Here is an 18,056-nt window from a genome sequence, read left to right as displayed (position 1 = left end):
TTCAAAGCTAGAAACAATTTACAATTATTTTTGAAATTCAGGAACTTAGATCTATCCCCAGAAAACAAATCAGGAATAGGAATTCTAGGCTCTAACATCGGATTCTGAACCACAAAATCTTGAATGTTTTGTACCCTTGCAGTGAGATGATCTACACAAGAGGACAGACCTTGAATGTCCATATCTACACCTGTGTCCTGAACCACCCAAAGGTTAAGGGGAAAAGAAAGACAAAACACACTGCAAAGAAAAAAAAATGGTCTCAGAACTTCTCTTATCCCTCTGTTGAGTTGCATTAATACTTTGGGCCAGCTGTACTGTTATGGACCTGGTGGTTAGGAGCACCAGGAACGACCTGATGGTGAAACTCACACAAGACAAGCTCTGGGAAGTGGGAACTCTGCTGACCGCAACCCCTAATCCTATCACACAACTAGAAGTAGCCGTGGAGCGTACCTAACACAGCCTAGACGCCTCTTCACAGCCTAAGAGCTAACTAGCCCTAGAAATAGAAAATAAAGCCTAAATTGCCTCAGAGAAATTCCCCAAAGGAAAAGGCAGCCCCCCACATATATTGACTGTGAGTAAAGATGAAAGTCACAAACACAGAAATGAAACAGGTTTCAGCAAAGAGAGGCCCGACTTACTAAACAGACTGAGGATAGGAAAGGTATCTTTGCGGTCAGCACAAAAAACTACAAAAAGACCACGCAGAGTGTGCAAAAAGACCTCCGCACCGACTCACGGTGCGGAGGTGCCACTCTGCATCCTAGAGCTTCCAGCTAGCAAAACAAAATCATGAGAGCAAGCTGGACCAGAAAACAATGAACAAATAATAACTGGCAGGGACTTAGCTTCTGCTGGAGTAGACAGGTCAACAGAAAGATCCAAGAGCGAACTGAACCAGTACAAGAACATTGACAGCTGGCATGGAGTAATGATCTGAGTGGAGTTAAATAGAGCAGCCAGCCAACGAATAAACTCCGTCACCTGTGGAAGGAACCTCAGAAGCAGCAGCACCACTCACAGCCACCAGAGGGAGTCCATGGACAGAACTCGCCGAAGTACCATTCATGACAACAGTAGGAAGTTCGATAACAGAATTCACAACAGTGACATTTTTTGATCGCTTTTTATTCCAATTTTTGTGAGGCAGAATGGCCAAAAACCAGCTATTCATGAATTTCTTTTGTGGGGGGCGTTTATACAGTTCCATGTTTGGTAAAATTGATAAAGCCGTTTTATTCTTTGGGTCAGTACGATTACAGCGATACCTCATTTATATTTTTTTATGTTTTGGCGCTTTTATGCGATAAAAACTATTTTATAGAAAAAAGAATTGTTTTTGCATCGCTTTATTCTGAGGACTATAACTTTTTTTATTTTTTCGCTGATGATGCTGTAGGTGGCTCATTTTTCGCGGGACAAGATGACATTTTCAGTGGTACCATGGTTATTTATATCTGCTTTTTTGATCGCGTGTTATTTCACTTTTTGTTTGGCGGTTTGATAATAAAGCGTTGTTTTTTGCCTCGTTTTTTTTTTTTTTTTTACGGTGTTCACTGAAGGGGTTAACTAGTGGGACAGTTTTATAGGTCGGGTCGTTACAGATGCAGCGATTCTAAATATGTGTACTTTTTTTTTTTTATTTAGATAAAATATTGTTCCCATAAATACATTTCTTTTTTTTTCTTTATTTAGGAATTATTATTTTTTTTTTTTTACACATCTGAATTTTTTTTTTACATTATCACTTTGTCCCAGGGGGGACATCACTATATAGTGACAGATCGCTAGATCTGACACTTTGCAGAGCACTGTGTCAGATCAGCTATCTGACGTGCACTGCTCCAGGCTTACAGGCGCCTGCTCTGAGCAGGCGCTTGTAAGCCACCTCAATGCAGGAGCCTGAAGTAGCCCCACCGCCATTTTGGATCCGGGTCCTGCAGGGAGGAGATGCTCGGTACAAGCTGAGCACATCGCCTTCTACCGAGGGTCTCAGGGAAGCCTGCAGGGAGCCCCCTCCCTGCGCAATGCTTCCCTATGCCCCTGGAATGCTGCAATCATGTTTGATCGCAGTGTTCCGGGGGTTAACGTGCCAGGAGCAGTTTGTGAACGCTCCTAGCACATAGTGCCGGATGTCAGCTGCGATAGTCAGCTGACACCCTGCCACGATCGGCCGCGCTTCCTCCCATGAGTGCGGCCGATTGCATATGATGTACTATCCCATCACTGGGAATTATGTCCCAGGTCACCTCGACGGGATAGTACATCATATCGGATTAAGGGGTTAAAAGTTGACCAGCGATTTCCCATTTTTACAACACCATTTTTTTTTAGGGACCACATCACATTTGAAGTCACTTTGAGTGGTCTATATATAGAAAATACCTAAAAGTGACACCATTCTAAAAACTGCACCTCTCATGATGCTCAAAACGGCATTCAAGAAGTTTATTAACCCTTCAGGTGCTTTACAGGAATTTTTGGAAAGCTTAAAAAAATGAACATTTAACTTTTTTCACAAAAAAATTATTTAGATTCAATTTGTTTTATTTTTCCAAGGGTAACAGGAGAAATTGGACCCCAAAAGTTGTACAATTTGTCCTGAGTATGCCGATACCTCAGATGTTGGGATAAACCACTGTTTGGGCGTATGGCAAAGCTTTGACTTTTCAATGCAAAATTGGCTGGAATTGAGATAGGACGCCATGTCATGTTTGGAGATCCCCATGATGTGCCTAAACAGTGGAAACCCCCCACAAGTAGCACCATTTTGGAAATTAGACCCCCTAAGGAACTTATCTAGATGTGTGGTGAGCACTTTAAATCCACAAGTGCTTCACAAAAGTTTATAATGTAGAGCCATAAAAATGAAAAATAATTTTTTTCACAAAAATTATATTTTCGTCCCCAATTTTTTATTTTTCCAAGGGTAACAGGAGAAATTGGACCCCAAAAGTTGTTGTCCAATTTGTCATGAGTACTCTGATATTCTATATGTGGGTGTAAACCACTGTTTGGGAGTACGGCAGAGCTCGGAAGGGAAGGAGCACCGTTTTACGTTTTCAACGCAGAATTGGCTGGAATTGAGATTGGACACCATGTCGCATTTGGAGAGCCCCTGATGTGCCTAAACAGTGGAAACCCCCCAATTTTAACTCCAACCCTAATCCCAACACACCCCTAACCCTAAACACAACCCTAGCCATAACCCTAATTACACCCCTAAACCTAACACGCCCCTAACCCTAATCCCAAACCTATCCACACCCCTAAACCCAACACACCCCAACTCCAACACACCCCTAACCCTATTCCCAATCCTAATCTCAACCGAGATTTGTGAAGTCTTGCGAGACCTTGGCACTCTCTTCAATGTAGCACAGTGACCCACTCCACTGCGCAGGCGCAAGGTTCCCATTCCTGCAGTGTGAATACATCATAACACACTGTAGGGCGGGATTTGGGGCCTCTGCAACATGCAGGAGCGATAGCCTGATGTCAGTTCCTGGGCAGCACAATTTGCGCATGCCCGAAAACTGTTGGCAGAAACATAAGAGCCACCTTCACAGAATGCAGCCTTAGTGCTGCAGAAGGTGGCTCTTTTATTTAAAAACGCCCTAGGGAGGTGACATGTTCCCTTTCACTTCAAAGAAAACATTTTGCGATCCCATGTTATAATACCTGTATACTCCCCCCCAGTGCTCAGGAGATGTGGTATGATCAGTCCATGTTCCTGCACAGTTAGACACAACCATTACACAGTACACAGCAGGGGCACATTTATAAGATTATCTCAGCACAGGAACATTTTTTAACAGCATTCAATTGTGGAAGTTATTATTATTCCAATACCTGTTGATCAAAATGAAGTTTTGTTTGTGGAAAAACCCATTTAATGAATGTTTCTTGTTTTATGGAAATGTGAATCCTTGGTTATGACACTATGCAATTACACTGATATTGATGCATTTGTCAATATGCACTTTATATCCATAGATTGCGCTATCACCTTTTATTTGCTTATGGATTTTACACATACATCACTGGGTTGCCCAGTTTGTTATGCTTCAGAACACTTCACCACTGTTTTTCTGGAGTCAAAATGTCACATTTCAGATGAGTCAATGATGCACTGCTTTATATATATAAATGCTCAAATATAAGAATTACAGTGCACAAATATTCAGATACAAGCACTCATTATACACACCTTACATTCATTAAATACATTGCTAGTTAATTACACCGTAAATACATTATACACATGTATGTATGTATATATATATATATACAGTGGGGCAAAAAAGTATTTAGTCAGTCAGCAATAGTGCAAGTTCCACCACTTAAAAAGATGAGAGGCGTCTGTAATTTACATCATAGGTAGACCTCAACTATGGGAGACAAACTGAGAAAAAAAAATCCAGAAAAACACATTGTCTGTTTTTTAACATTTTATTTGCATATTATGGTGGAAAATAAGTATTTGGTCAGAAACAAACAATCAAGATTTCTGGCTCTCACAGACCTGTAACTTCTTCTTTAAGAGTCTCCTCTTTCCTCCACTCATTACCTGTAGTAATGGCACCTGTTTAAACTTGTTATCAGTATAAAAAGACACCTGTGCACACCCTCAAACAGTCTGACTCCAAACTCCACTATGGTGAAGACCAAAGAGCTGTCAAAGGACACCAGAAACAAAATTGTAGCCCTGCACCAGACTGGGAAGACTGAATCTGCAATAGCCAACCAGCTTGGAGTGAAGAAATCAACAGTGGGAGCAATAATTAGAAAATGGAAGACATACAAGACCACTGATAATCTCCCTCGATCTGGGGCTCCACGCAAAATCCCACCCCATGGGGTCAGAATGATCACAAGAACGGTGAGCAAAAATCCCAGAACCACGCGGGGGGACCTAGTGAATGAACTGCAGAGAGCTGGGACCAATGTAACAAGGCCTACCATAAGTAACACACTACGCCACCATGGACTCAGATCCTGCAGTGCCAGACGTGTCCCACTGCTTAAGCCAGTACATGTCCGGGCCCGTCTGAAGTTTGCTAGAGAGCATTTGGATGAACCAGAGGAGTTTTGGGAGAATGTCCTATGGTCTGATGAAACCAAACTGGAACTGTTTGGTAGAAACACAACTTGTCGTGTTTGGAGGAAAAAGAATACTGAGTTGCATCCATCAAACACCATGCCTACTGTAAAGCATGGTGGTGGAAACATCATGCTTTGGGGCTGTTTCTCTGCAAAGGGGCCAGGACGACTGATCCGGGTACATGAAAGAATGAATGGGGCCATGTATCGTGAGATTTTGAGTGCAAACCTCCTTCCATCAGCAAGGGCATTGAAGATGAAACGTGGCTGGGTCTTTCAACATGACAATGATCCAAAGCACAGCGCCAGGGCAACGAAGGAGTGGCTTCGTAAGAAGCATTTCAAGGTCCTGGAGTGGCCTAGCCAGTCTCCAGATCTCAATCCTATAGAAAACCTTTGGAGGGAGTTGAAAGTCCGTGTTGCCAAGCGAAAAGCCAAAAACATCACTGCTCTAGAGGAGATCTGCATGGAGGAATGGGCCAACATACCAACAACAGTGTGTGGCAACCTTGTGAAGACTTACAGAAAAAGTTTGACCTCTGTCATTGCCAACAAAGGATATATTACAAAGTATTGAGATGAAATTTTGTTTCTGACCAAATACTTATTTTCCACCATAATATGCAAATAAAATGTTAAAAAAACAGACAATGTGATTTTCTGGTTTTTTTTTTCTCAGTTTGTCTCCCATAGTTGAGGTCTACCTATGATGTAAATTACAGACGCCTCTCATCTTTTTAAGTGGTGGAACTTGCACTATTGCTGACTGACTAAATACTTTTTTGCCCCACTGTATATATATATATACAGTGGGGGAAATAAGTATTCGTTAAGTTTGCCCACTGACAAGGACATGAACAGTCTATCATTTCAAGGTAGTTTAATTTTAACATTGAGAGATAGAATATCAAAAATAAAATCCAGAAAATCACATTGTATTATTGTTATACATTTTTATAGTGCCATTTATTCCATGGCACTTTACATGTGAAAAGGGGGCAAATATAGACAAATACAATTAAACATGAGCAGAGAAACAAGGCATACAGGTACATAAGGAGGGGGGACCCTGCCCGCGAGGGCTCACAGTCTGCAGGGGATGGGTGAGGATACACTAGGAGAGGGCAGAGCTGGTTGTGTGGTGGTTCAGTAGGTTGGGGATCACTGCAGGCTGTAGGCTTGTCTGAAGAGGTGAGTCTTCAGGTTCTTTTTGAAGGTTTCTATGGTAGGCGCGAGTCTGATGTGTTGTGGTAGAGAGTTCCAGAGTATGGGGGAAGCACGGGAGAAGTCTTGGATGTGGTTGTGGGAAAAAGAGATGAGAGGGGAGTAGAGGAGGAGATCTTGAGAGGATCGGAGGTTGCGTGTAGGTAAGTACCGGGAGACCATGTCACAGATGTATGGGGAGACAGGTTGTGGATGGCTTTGTATGTCATTGTAAGGGTTTTGAACTCGAGTCTCTGGGCGATAGGAAGCCAGTGAAGGGCTTGGCATAGGGAAGAGGCTGGGGAATTATATAAATTTGTTTGCATTTTGCGGTGAGAAATAAGTATTTGATCCCTCTGGAAAACAAGACTTAGTACCTGGTGGCAAAACCCTTGTTGGCAAGCACAGCGGTCAGATGTTTTTTGTAGTTGATAATGAGGAATTTTGGTCCACTCCCTTTTGCAGATAATCTCTAAATCATTAAGATTTTGAGGCTATCGCTTGGCAGCTTGGAGCTCCAACTCCCTCCATAAGTCCATAAATCAATTTTAAAACTGGGATTAGGGTTATGCTAATTAGTGGGTCAAATTAGCTGTCATGTGTCTGAAAAGATGTCGTAGGTCATAGGTAGTAAAGGGTTAAGAACCAGGACCAAGGCTGCTCACCAAGTAAAAAACTGAATGTAAGCAGTATGTCCCTCTGTTTCCCTTACCGCTCCTCTGCAGCTCACTATGCTGTTTGTTGGCAAAGCTGCAGCACTGAGATCTGATGGGGATGTCTAATAACCCTGTAACTTGTCGTGGGTCATTAGCCATGGACAACATACTTGTGTTTCATGCCCCTGCACGCTGCATGAAAATAGGGGTCCTGGCTGGTTGTGTGGATTTTAGCTATGGAGACACTGCGCCATTACAGATCACCGTTGACTTTGGCTGGCCAGGACCAGATGTTGTAGTATTCAATGAGAGAGACCATGATTCATAAATAAACTGTCTTTTGCTGGACAATTAAGTGAGAAGTACTGTATGTACAGTAGATAGCGGGTGTATAACTTCATGGTCGTTTCTCTTAAACCATAGAGCATCTTCATGCACATTCCTGTTCCTTCCTGAGCTCGATCTGCCTTTGATCATTAGCCACACTCTAGCTTCTTCACCACCCAGTACAGCATTTCAGGAGCTTCCCTAGTCCTCAACAACAGCACCTCTAACCGGTAAGCGATAGTCATATTCTTCAACTTGCAGTTCTGCATCATTTTCCGCTTAAAGGAGCTTCTTAGCTGCTTCTTAGCTGCTATGGTCTTTACTTAGCTTCTCCACTTGCTGACGAATTGGAACTACCACACTCTCTCTTTATTCCACTTTCCTTCTCAGCACCGCTCCATAACTTGTCTGTCAGGAAACTCTGTCTCCATAGAATCACTCACTCCTTTTAACACTTTTCCTTCACTTCTACTCTGAATCACACTATCCTTTGCCTTGGTCTCTGCTCACTTCAGGGACACCCACTTCATGCTGTTCTGCTTCTTAGTCAGACCATAAGTCTGCTTCTCCGGCAGCCTAGGCCCTATCTCAACCTGGAAACTCTCCCCATTCAACCTGGAAACTCTCCCCATTCAACCTGGAAACTCTCCATTGTGCCCACACTAAAGTCCTCCCCATGGGCTAGTCCCAACTATTAATTCCAACTATTCCTGTCAACTTTCTAGTGCTGGGCAGATGACACCTTCTATGCTACTACACATCATTTCACATTACATTGATATACATGTCTTCAAGGGAAAATGTGGGCAACACTTCTACCTTCTTGCAACCCTTATTAATTGATTGCAGCAATTATGTGCTATAGAACCGATGTAAATAAACAACACAGCAAAGCAGTTAGGAGAAAGTGCTGGAGCGGCAAGGAGAAAAGTAGCTAAGAAATGCTTGGTTTGTTATTTTAAAGGATAAGCAGCCTTGGCCCTTTTTATTTTTAATGTAACCTGTCATTAACACCCTTTCTTGCAATACATATGACTCAAAGGTGTCTGTAAAGAGGGACTCCACTTCTCACACTCATTCATCCATTAAAAACAGTACTTGGGCCTGTTTTAGAGGTGGAAATGGGCCCACTTACTTCTTGGCCTTACCAATGATATGTCCGCCTCGGCATTCACCTTTTGCAATGGGCTTACTAAGTGTACCCCATAGCTAGTCACACATACACACCAAACTTACTGCTGGCTTCAATTGCCATTTTCATAGGCTAGTGAGATGCCTGCCTTGGGTGACACACTAGTACAAATCACATTCAACTTTCCTGAGAAAGGTGAAAGATACTCTCCTTAGACTCTGGCATATAAAAGGTAACATGACAAGGTTATACCTTCCCTCTTCAGAGATGTGGGTATGTGTAGAGCAACAAGGAACAAACGTATTAAATATTAGATTTATCATACAAAAAACAAGTGCTCACAAAAATGAAAAAAAAAAATGTAATAAAAAGAACATATAAAAAGGCAAAACTGTGCAAAAGAAAGCGAACTAAATGAAGAAATCTCTTACAAATTAGATCCAAATGAGTGATTCCTAGTAGAAGAGATCACAGCAGAAATTAGGAAAAATTAAAAATTCACGTAGTATCTCCTTGATCTATGAGGTTTTCTGGAGGAGATATCATAAAGATTTGTGCCATATCCCTTGGCCCAAAATCCTAGCACTTGGACTCACAGCAACAATTATGTCACCCAATCTCTGATGTATCTCTGACATTGATGGGATGTACAGTATTTATCGGACTATAAGGCATACCGGACCATAAGTTGCACCCCAAACTTTCAGAAGGAAAATAGAGGAAAAAAATAATACGTCAAATAGGGGTCCATCGTGCAGTCCAAATTCAGCTTACCGGGGGGATCGACAGCGCTAGTGGAGTGGGGTCACAGGGGATGTTCTGTGGTCAGGCGGTGATACGACTCCCATCCCAGACTTGTGGTGCAGGTTCGGCGGTGCTCAGTGGTACAGGAAAGGTATGAAAGCCCAGAGCCCCCACACATGCATTGCTGCGATGCGATGGCCTCCGGGAAAAAGGCTACCGGAGGTGGAGCATGCGCAGATTGAGATCTTGGCACCAAAACAGTAAAAGTTTGATCTTACAGAAACTTGCTGATTCATTTATCTACACACAGGAAATGCTGCCAGAAGTTCAGTGATATTGGATTAATTTACCAAATCTAGAACTAATCCATAACACAACCTGGGGAAGGACCTCCATGTTTGCTGCTTGTGTATGTGTAAATTCCTCACTCTGGGACCCACGTTTTCTAATGAAGATCTGTTTTTAATTTTATAGAATTTTGGGGATAAGATTAAGTTGTCATTTCTAGTATTTTTAATTATCTCACGATTAAACAATAGTTTTCCTTCTTGGCTGGGAAATTTGTAAAAGGAAAGAGAACAACATACCCATGAGGCCTATAAGCCCAATTACAGATACAGTATTATGCAGTGTATGTTTTTCTTTTATTTTATTATTTCCAGTTCACTCAGCTTAGAAGGAACAGTATGGACAGCCGCCCCACCATTTTACCATAATTGAAGTACTTTTTGAGTCTTAGATGTTTAAAGGGAACCGGTCACCAGGAAAAATGCTATTAACCTGCAGGTATGGCGTTAGTCTGCAGGTTAACAGTATTATCATGCTGTCCGGCGCCTTCACACAACCGAATGCAGCGGTGAGAAAATGATCTTTATTCTCCCTGCCAGCATTTTGGTATTCAGTCCCAGTGGCAGCACCAGCACCAGAGATCATGAGTAAGACTCCATAGTTGAAACGCGTTGATTGTCCTCACTGGTGTGCCAGGTGTTTGCTATGTAGATTTTTTGAAGAACTTTATACTTTTTTTAGTTGTCCAATAAAGCTTTACAAAGTTTGAGCCACCTCTGCCTTCAGGTGGATAATTTCTTCTCCTGTTTTCATTTGGCGTGGGCACTCACCCCCATCCGTGCTGTGCGTTGGCAGGTATGAGGATTTCTTTGTAGACCGGTAAGCTGACTACTTTTCTTCTATTATTGCAGCACCAGCACTGGTTCAGTCACCGCTCTTAGTATACAGAGCGGCTGCTGTAACAGCGCTCCCGGCCCTGACTGACAGGTGGCCGCAAACTTGAGCCAATAAAACAAAATAAGGAATTAATGAAATTACAAGTTTTTAAAGCTAAAACTGCATAAGGAAAATCAGTTTTTCAAGTTTTGCAATAATAGAAGATTTATTTTATGGAACGTCTTTTACAGCCTTTAATTTGAAAGTACCAAGTTTGGAGTTGATGAAATAATTCTTATTAATTTGTATATTGCAACAACTACTATTTACAACTGTTTAATAGTGCATGATTTTCTCTCTCCAACTGTAGTGTTATATTGACAGTAAAGCACAGTTAAAAACAAAAAACAAAAAAAAACCCAGGAAGTTCTTGCTCAGTTTGTGTATATGTATAGAAATACCAGTTGCAGGTATTTGCCCTTGAATAAATATATATTCACTGTTGAACGTCTGTACAGTACAGAGATTAATCCACTGCCAACAGGTTATGGGCCCAGAGACCCTAAGACACAGAGCAGAGAACAGTCCAGAGGAGAGAAAACAACAGTTTACTAAGAAGAATAAACAAAGATGGCAACAAGCAGCAACTCTGAAGCTCACAGTGCCAAATCTGACTAATCAGAACTACCAATCCTGGAAGTTCAAGGTAAAGATGCTGCCGATAAGAAAAGAATTAGAATTTTAAATGAAATTAAAAAATAGAAAATTAAATTACAATATCATCAAAAAGTTAATGTATTACAAAAAGCGAAAATCATATATTATATTGAGTCATTACAAAGAGAGTGATCTATTTCAAGTGTTTATTTCTGTTAATGATGATGATTATGGCTTACAGCCAATGAAAACTGAAATATCATTTTCTCAGTAAATTAGAATAATTAACAGAAAAACACCTTCAGAGGCTTCCTAGTCAATTAAAAAGGCCCCTTAATCTGTTTCAGTATGCTCCACAATCATGGGGAAGACTGCTGACTTGACAGATGTCCAGAAGGCATTCATTGACACACTCTACAGGGAGGGTAAGCCCCAAAAGGTCATTGCGAAAGAAGCTGGCTGGTCACAAAGTGCTGTATCCAAGTATATTAATGAAAAGTTGATTGGAAGGAAAAAGTGTGGTAGAAAAAGGTGCACAAGCAACCAGGATAACCGCCGCCTTGAAAGTATTGTTAAGAAAAGGCCATCCAAAAATTTGAGGGAGATTTACAAGGAGTAAGTAGAGTCATTGTTTCAAGAGCTATCACACACAGACATATCCAGGACTTGGGCTACAATGTCGCATTCCTTGTGTCAAGCTACTCATGACCAATAGACAACGCCAGAAGCATCTTACCTGCACCAAGGAGAAAAATAATCTATGGGGTATTGTCAAGAAGAAGATGAGAGACACCAAACCCAACAATGCAGACGAGCTGAAGGCTGCTATCAAAGCAACCTGTGCTTCCATAACACCTCAGCAGTGCCACAGGCTGATCGCCTCCATGCCACGCCACATTGATGGAGTAATTGATGCAAAAGGAGGCCCGACCAAGTATTTGCATTTACTGTGCATACATTTCGGTAGACCAACATTTCGGATTTTAAAATCATTTTTCAAGCTGGTGTTATAAAGTATTCTAATTTACTGAGACAATGACTTTTGGGTTTTCATTGGCTGTAAGCCATAATCATCAACAGAAATAAACACTTGAAATAGATCACTCTGTAATGACTCTATATAATATTGTATATTCTATTGTATTGAATAATTGAAATAAATTAACTTTTTGATGATATTCTAATTTTGTGACAAGCACCTGTAAATACACAAGAGTCTAAACCTGACCCAGTACCAGAAGACTGGGTAGAGTTGGATCAAAAAGCCCAAAGCACTAGCTCCCTCAGTATAGATGATGATCAGATTGTGCATGTATGTAAATGTGAAACTGAAACATAAATGTTGGAACAGGTGCAGAAAGAGCATGAAAGGATAAATTTCAGCAATATGCTCTATTTCATGAGCAAGATGTGTCAGTCTAAGTTAAATAAAAGCCAAGATATGCAGGGTTACATAGGAAATCCTTTAGAAATTGTGGAACTCCTACAGAGCATTGGGGAAGATCTAAAGGATTTCCATATTGCTGCTAAGCGGTTTACCAGAAAGCTATGACACACTTGTAACTGCACTAGATATGTTACCAGATTATGAGATTACATTGGAGTATGTCAGAGGAAAGTTTGTAGATGAGTATAAGCAAAAGGCAGAAAGTGTAAGCAGCAGTGGGGTATAGAAAGCAAAATCCACTTTAAAAATCCAAGAATTAGCTCCAAAATAAGTCATTAGAAGGAAACACGTGAGTGAATAGTCTGCCAGAAATCAGGGTACCTAAAGGCTGACTGCAGAGTCTGGAAAGCTAGAAATAATCAGCTGAAGAAGCTAAATAATCAAAGGGCTAAAAGTGCCATTATTGAAGAATATGACACTTCAAGTGCTGAAGCTGTGTTTACTATTAATGCAAGTATGTCAAAGCATGCATGTAGTACAGACTCTAGGCAACTAGTCTTATGACGAATGACAGAAGCTTATTCTCTAACCTTGACCAAAGTAAGTCAGACAAAGTGATCTTGGCTAATAGTCAGTATATGAATTCAGAGGGAATAGGAAATGGTTACATTAATTGTCAAGTCTCACACAAAACACAAAGAAGAAAGATCCAAGTAAAGGACATGCGCTATGTCCCTCTTCTTGAAAGCAATCTGTTATCAGTGAAGAAGCTCACAACACAAGGAAATGAAGTTACATGACACTTGTATCTTCTCAAAAGAAAGTCATACACTAGCAAAAGAAAAAATCAAAGATGAGTTGTACCATCTAAAATGCAAGAGAAGTGTATTACATGAACAGTGTTAGGGGTCGAGTTCCCACTTCTGCACAGGGGGAATCTCGAGCCACCTCCGCTGCGGTCTCCCATTCTTGTCCAGCCGCAGTGGAGTCTGCTCAGCCAAGACGTCGGTCCCAGCGTCTTGCTCATTCTCACTCTGTTCTGAGAGTTACTGCTGCTTCTCCAGTCTCTGCCATTAAAGTCAGTGCTGGTCAGCAGCGAGCGGACTTCTCTGGGACTAAGTCCTTGTCTGCACGTACTGAGCATGCCCAGGGTAAGATCTCCCGTTGGAGATCGAGGGTCATGTGCTCAGGCTCTGCAGCACATTCCATTGGTCCTCTTGGCAGGTCTTGGAAGGGCAAAAGTGCTGTAGCCACTTCCTGTGCTGCAACTATATAAACTGCGCATGACCGCACAGCCATGCACTAGTATTGTCTTACAATTGTTAATGTGTGTATGTTGTGAGTGCAAGTCGTCCTTGGATACCCCTACCCTATTGAATGTCTGTTCGCGGAAGGTGTATAGTTGCTATCTAGCGCCCGATTTATCCTACAGCACTAATCACACATTACAGCGTCCAGTTGCTGTGACCGCCAGTACGGCGCCGTGCACTTTCTCTGTGCTTTCCTTACCCAAGCCTGGGTGGTTAGTGGCGTTCGTCAGTGCGGCACCGCATGCACTCTTGTGCCTTAATATTGTTGTTCACTTTCCTTACATACCCAGTTGCGGTGTTGTGCCAGCAAGGGTCTAATCGGACTTCAATCCTAGTTGGGGTTGAGTTCGCTGACTACTTGCTCGCGCTTTAGGGGCGGTACCGCGGTCCTGTGACTTAACAGGATTGCTTTCACGCTGGGTGAGGTTAACCCATGCGTGTATACTTTAGTGTACCGCCATATAGTCTGCAAATTGCTAGCAGCAGGTTTTCACCTGCACGGTGGACCCTGGACTGTGAACGCATCTATATCATCTGTCTTGGTGCGTTCCGCCAGTCCTAACAGAATACTAGCGCCAGGGTCTGGCTAGTAAAATGGCGGACGACCAGCGTTTACAGAGGTACATCCAGCAGCTGGAGGGAAGGTTGGCGGCTCTTGAGCGTACAACCTCAGCTGTGGATGTCACTGCTGTAGCTGTGCAGGCTGCAAGTGTAGCCGCAGCCAGTTTGTCCGCTGCCACCCCTGCTCCGACTTTATCCCGTCTCCCGCTTCCTGACAAGTTTGCTGGCGACAGTAAACATTGTCGCGGATTTGTGAGCCAGTGCTCTATACATCTTGAGCTCCTGGCGTCACGTTTTCCTACGGAGCGGGCGAGAGTGGGATTTATCCTATCTCTCTTGTCGGGCAGGGCGTTGGAGTGGGCAACGCCACTCTGGGAGCGAGATGATCGTGTGGTACAGAGTGCTCCTCTCTTCTTGGACACTCTGAAGCAGGTCTTTTTAGGGCCTCGGGTTACCCACGACACCGCACTCCAATTGTTGTCTATTACACAGGGTACGTCCGTGGTCAGCCAGTTTGCCATCCAGTTCCGGACTCTAGCTTCAGAGTTAGAGTGGCCAGATAAAGTTCTTATTCCGGTGTTCTGGAGGGGACTGGCAGACCATGTGAGGGACGCCTTGGCCACCAGGGAGATACCGGACACACTGGAGGAACTTATTTCTGTGTCTACCCGCATCGACCTCCGTTTTCACGAGCGGAGGTTGGAGCGGACCCAGTGTAGGCAGAGGTTTCGGCTGGCTCCAACTTTCGCCAGACCTCTGGAATCCCCTGTCTTGGCGTCAGATTCCCATGAGGCCATGGAGGTTTCTCGAGCGGGACCTAAATCTCTAGCCGCTCGAGTACCCGTGGTTTGTAATAACTGTCAACAACATGGACATTACGCCAATAAATGTCCGCGGCGGTCGGGAAACGATCGCGTCTAGTAACCATTGGGGGAGGTTCACTAGACACAGCAGCATTCTCCTCCAAACTGTCCTTTAAAGGGACAATCCTGTTAGGCTCCTCCACTCTAACAGTCGAGCTTTGTGTGGATTCAGGAGCAGAGGGAAACTTCATGTCCTCTGCTTTTGCTACACGTCATGCTATACCACTAGTCATGCTCGCCAAACCAATAACGGTTAGAGTTGTGAATGGGGCGACACTCCCACTGCAAATCACACACCAGACAGTTCCGTTCTCGCTGTCCATATCTCCTTCGCACCAGGAGATTATTTCCCTTCTTGTCCTTCCTGAGGGAATGGATGAGATTTTGCTGGGAATACCCTGGCTCCGTTTCCACTCCCCACATATTGAGTGGTCCTCAGGGAGAATATTGGGTTGGAGTAAGTCTTGTTTGGGCAGGTGTGTGAGTGAGTGTGTACAGGTCTCTACTACCGAGGTACCCGCAGATCTTTCATCACTTCCCAGGTATTATTGGTGTTATGCAGACATGTTCTCTAAAAAGGCTGCTGAGACTCTACCGCCCCATCGCCCTTACGACTGTCCTATCGACCTCTTGCCTGGAGCCGAACCTCCTCGGGGAAGGGTATATCCCCTCTCTCTCCCTGAGACGGAGGCTATGTCTCAATACATTCAGGAGAATTTGGCAAGAGGGTTTATAAGGAAGTCAGTGTCTCCGGCAGGGGCGGGATTCTTCTTCGTGCAAAAGAAGAACGGGGAGTTACGTCCTTGCATCGATTACAGGGGTCTCAATGCTATCACTATTAAGAACAAATACCCATTGCCCCTGATATCGGAGCTCTTTGACAGATTAAGGGGAGCTAAAATATTCACCAAATTAGATCTGCGGGGTGCCTACAATCTGATTCGCATCCGTGAGGGGGACGAGTGGAAAACGGCTTTCAATACCAGGGATGGGCACTATGAGTACCTGGTGATGCCCTTCGGGCTCTGTAATGCCCCAGCCGTTTTTCAGGACTTTGTTAACGATATCTTCCGGGATATGCTTTCTACCTTGGTCGTAGTCTATCTGGATGATATTCTCATCTTCTCTCCAGATATTGACTCCCACCGGAGAGATGTTGGCAGAGTCTTCGAACTCTTACGGGCGAATTCCTTATATGCAAAGTTGGAGAAGTGTGTGTTTGAGCAGGAGTCCTTGCCTTTCCTGGGCTATATCATCTCGGCCCAGGGATTGGCTATGGATCCTGCCAAACTACAAGCAGTGATGGACTGGCAGGAACCCCATTCTCTTAAAGCGGTGCAGCGCTTTATGGGGTTCATAAATTACTATCGCCAGTTCATTCCTCACTTCTCAACTTTGGTAGCTCCCTTGGTATCCCTCACCAAGAAGGGAGCAAATCCCAAATCGTGGTCCGAAGGGGTCTCCAAGGCCTTCACTTCTATAAAGTCCCATTTTGCTAGCGCTCCCATCTTACATCGTCCCGATGTGGGTAAGCCATTCCTTTTGGAAGTGGATGCCTCATCCGTTGGTGCTGGAGCAGTCCTCTATCAAAAGGATGCTCAGGGTCGGAAGCACCCATGCTTCCTTTTCTCAAAGACCTTCACACCAGCGGAGAGAAATTACTCCATCGGGGATAGGGAGTTGCTGGCAATGAAGTTGGCCTTTTCGGAGTGGAGACATCTCTTGGAGGGTGCTCGGTTCCCATTCCAAGTTTTCACGGATCACAAGAATTTGGTCTATTTACAAACAGCCCAGCGGCTGAATTCTCGTCAGGCCAGATGGTCCTTGTTTTTCTCCCGGTTCCACCTTACCCTACATTATCTCGCCGGGGAGAAGAACATTCGTGCTGACGCTCTCTCTCGCTCCTTCGTGTCAGCTGAGGAGGAGGAGGACGAGCCTCGGCTCATTGTCCCTTCGGAGAGTCTGAGAACAGTAGCTCCGGTTTCGCTAGAGTCTGTGCCCCCAGGCAAGACTTTTGTTCCCATCAACTTGCGTCCGGAGGTTCTCTCTTGGGCTCATTCGTCCAGAGTGGGTGGACACTTTGGGGCAAAAAGGACATCTGAGTTACTGGCGAGAATGTACTGGTGGCCACATATGGTTCGTGACGTCGGAGACTACGTTCAGGCATGTGTCTCTTGTGCCAAGAATAAGTCTTCCCGACAACGGCCAGCTGGTTTGTTATACCCTCTGCCGGTGGCAGACAGGCCCTGGGAGATGGTCGGGATGGATTTTGTTGTGGGTCTGCCCAAGTCTCGTGGCTGTACCATTATTTGGGTAATCACCGACCATTTTTCTAAAATGGTGCATTTGGTGCCGCTTCCCCGGTTACCTTCTGCACGGGCCTTGGCAGCGTTGTTTGTCAAACACATCTTTCGTCTTCACGGTATGCCAGACAAAATTGTCAGTGACCGAGGTCCCCAGTTTGCGTCTCGGTTCTGGAGAGAGGTTTGTCGTCTTCTCAGTATCGAGTTGAATCTCTCTTCGGCTTATCATCCCAAGACGAATGGGATGGTAGAGAGAGCCAACCAGACCTTGGTCACATATCTGCGACATTTTGTTTCTGCTAAGCAGGATGACTGGGCATCTTTGCTACCGTGGGCGGAGTTTGCTCTTAACAATGCTGTCGCTGATTCCACTGGACAAACTCCATTCCTCCTTAACTATGGTCAGCATCCGCGGGTACCTGTGCCCATGCCCGTGTCTTCCGCCGATTCCAGGGTGGCAGACTGGGCTGTGGAGGCACGGGACATTTGGGATCGCACTCAGGATGCCATTCAGGCTTCCAAGAAGAGAATGAGGTCCTCCGCCGACGCACATCGGCGCCGCGCTCCAACCTTTGCTCCTGGCGACTTAGTGTGGCTCTCCGCCCGTAACATCAGGCTGCGAGTTGAGTCTACCAAGTTT

This window comes from Ranitomeya imitator, chromosome 1 (genome assembly GCF_032444005.1).
Source record: "Ranitomeya imitator isolate aRanImi1 chromosome 1, aRanImi1.pri, whole genome shotgun sequence".
Lineage (NCBI taxonomy): Eukaryota > Metazoa > Chordata > Amphibia > Anura > Dendrobatidae > Ranitomeya > Ranitomeya imitator.
Note: the sequence above shows the minus strand (reverse complement) of the source record.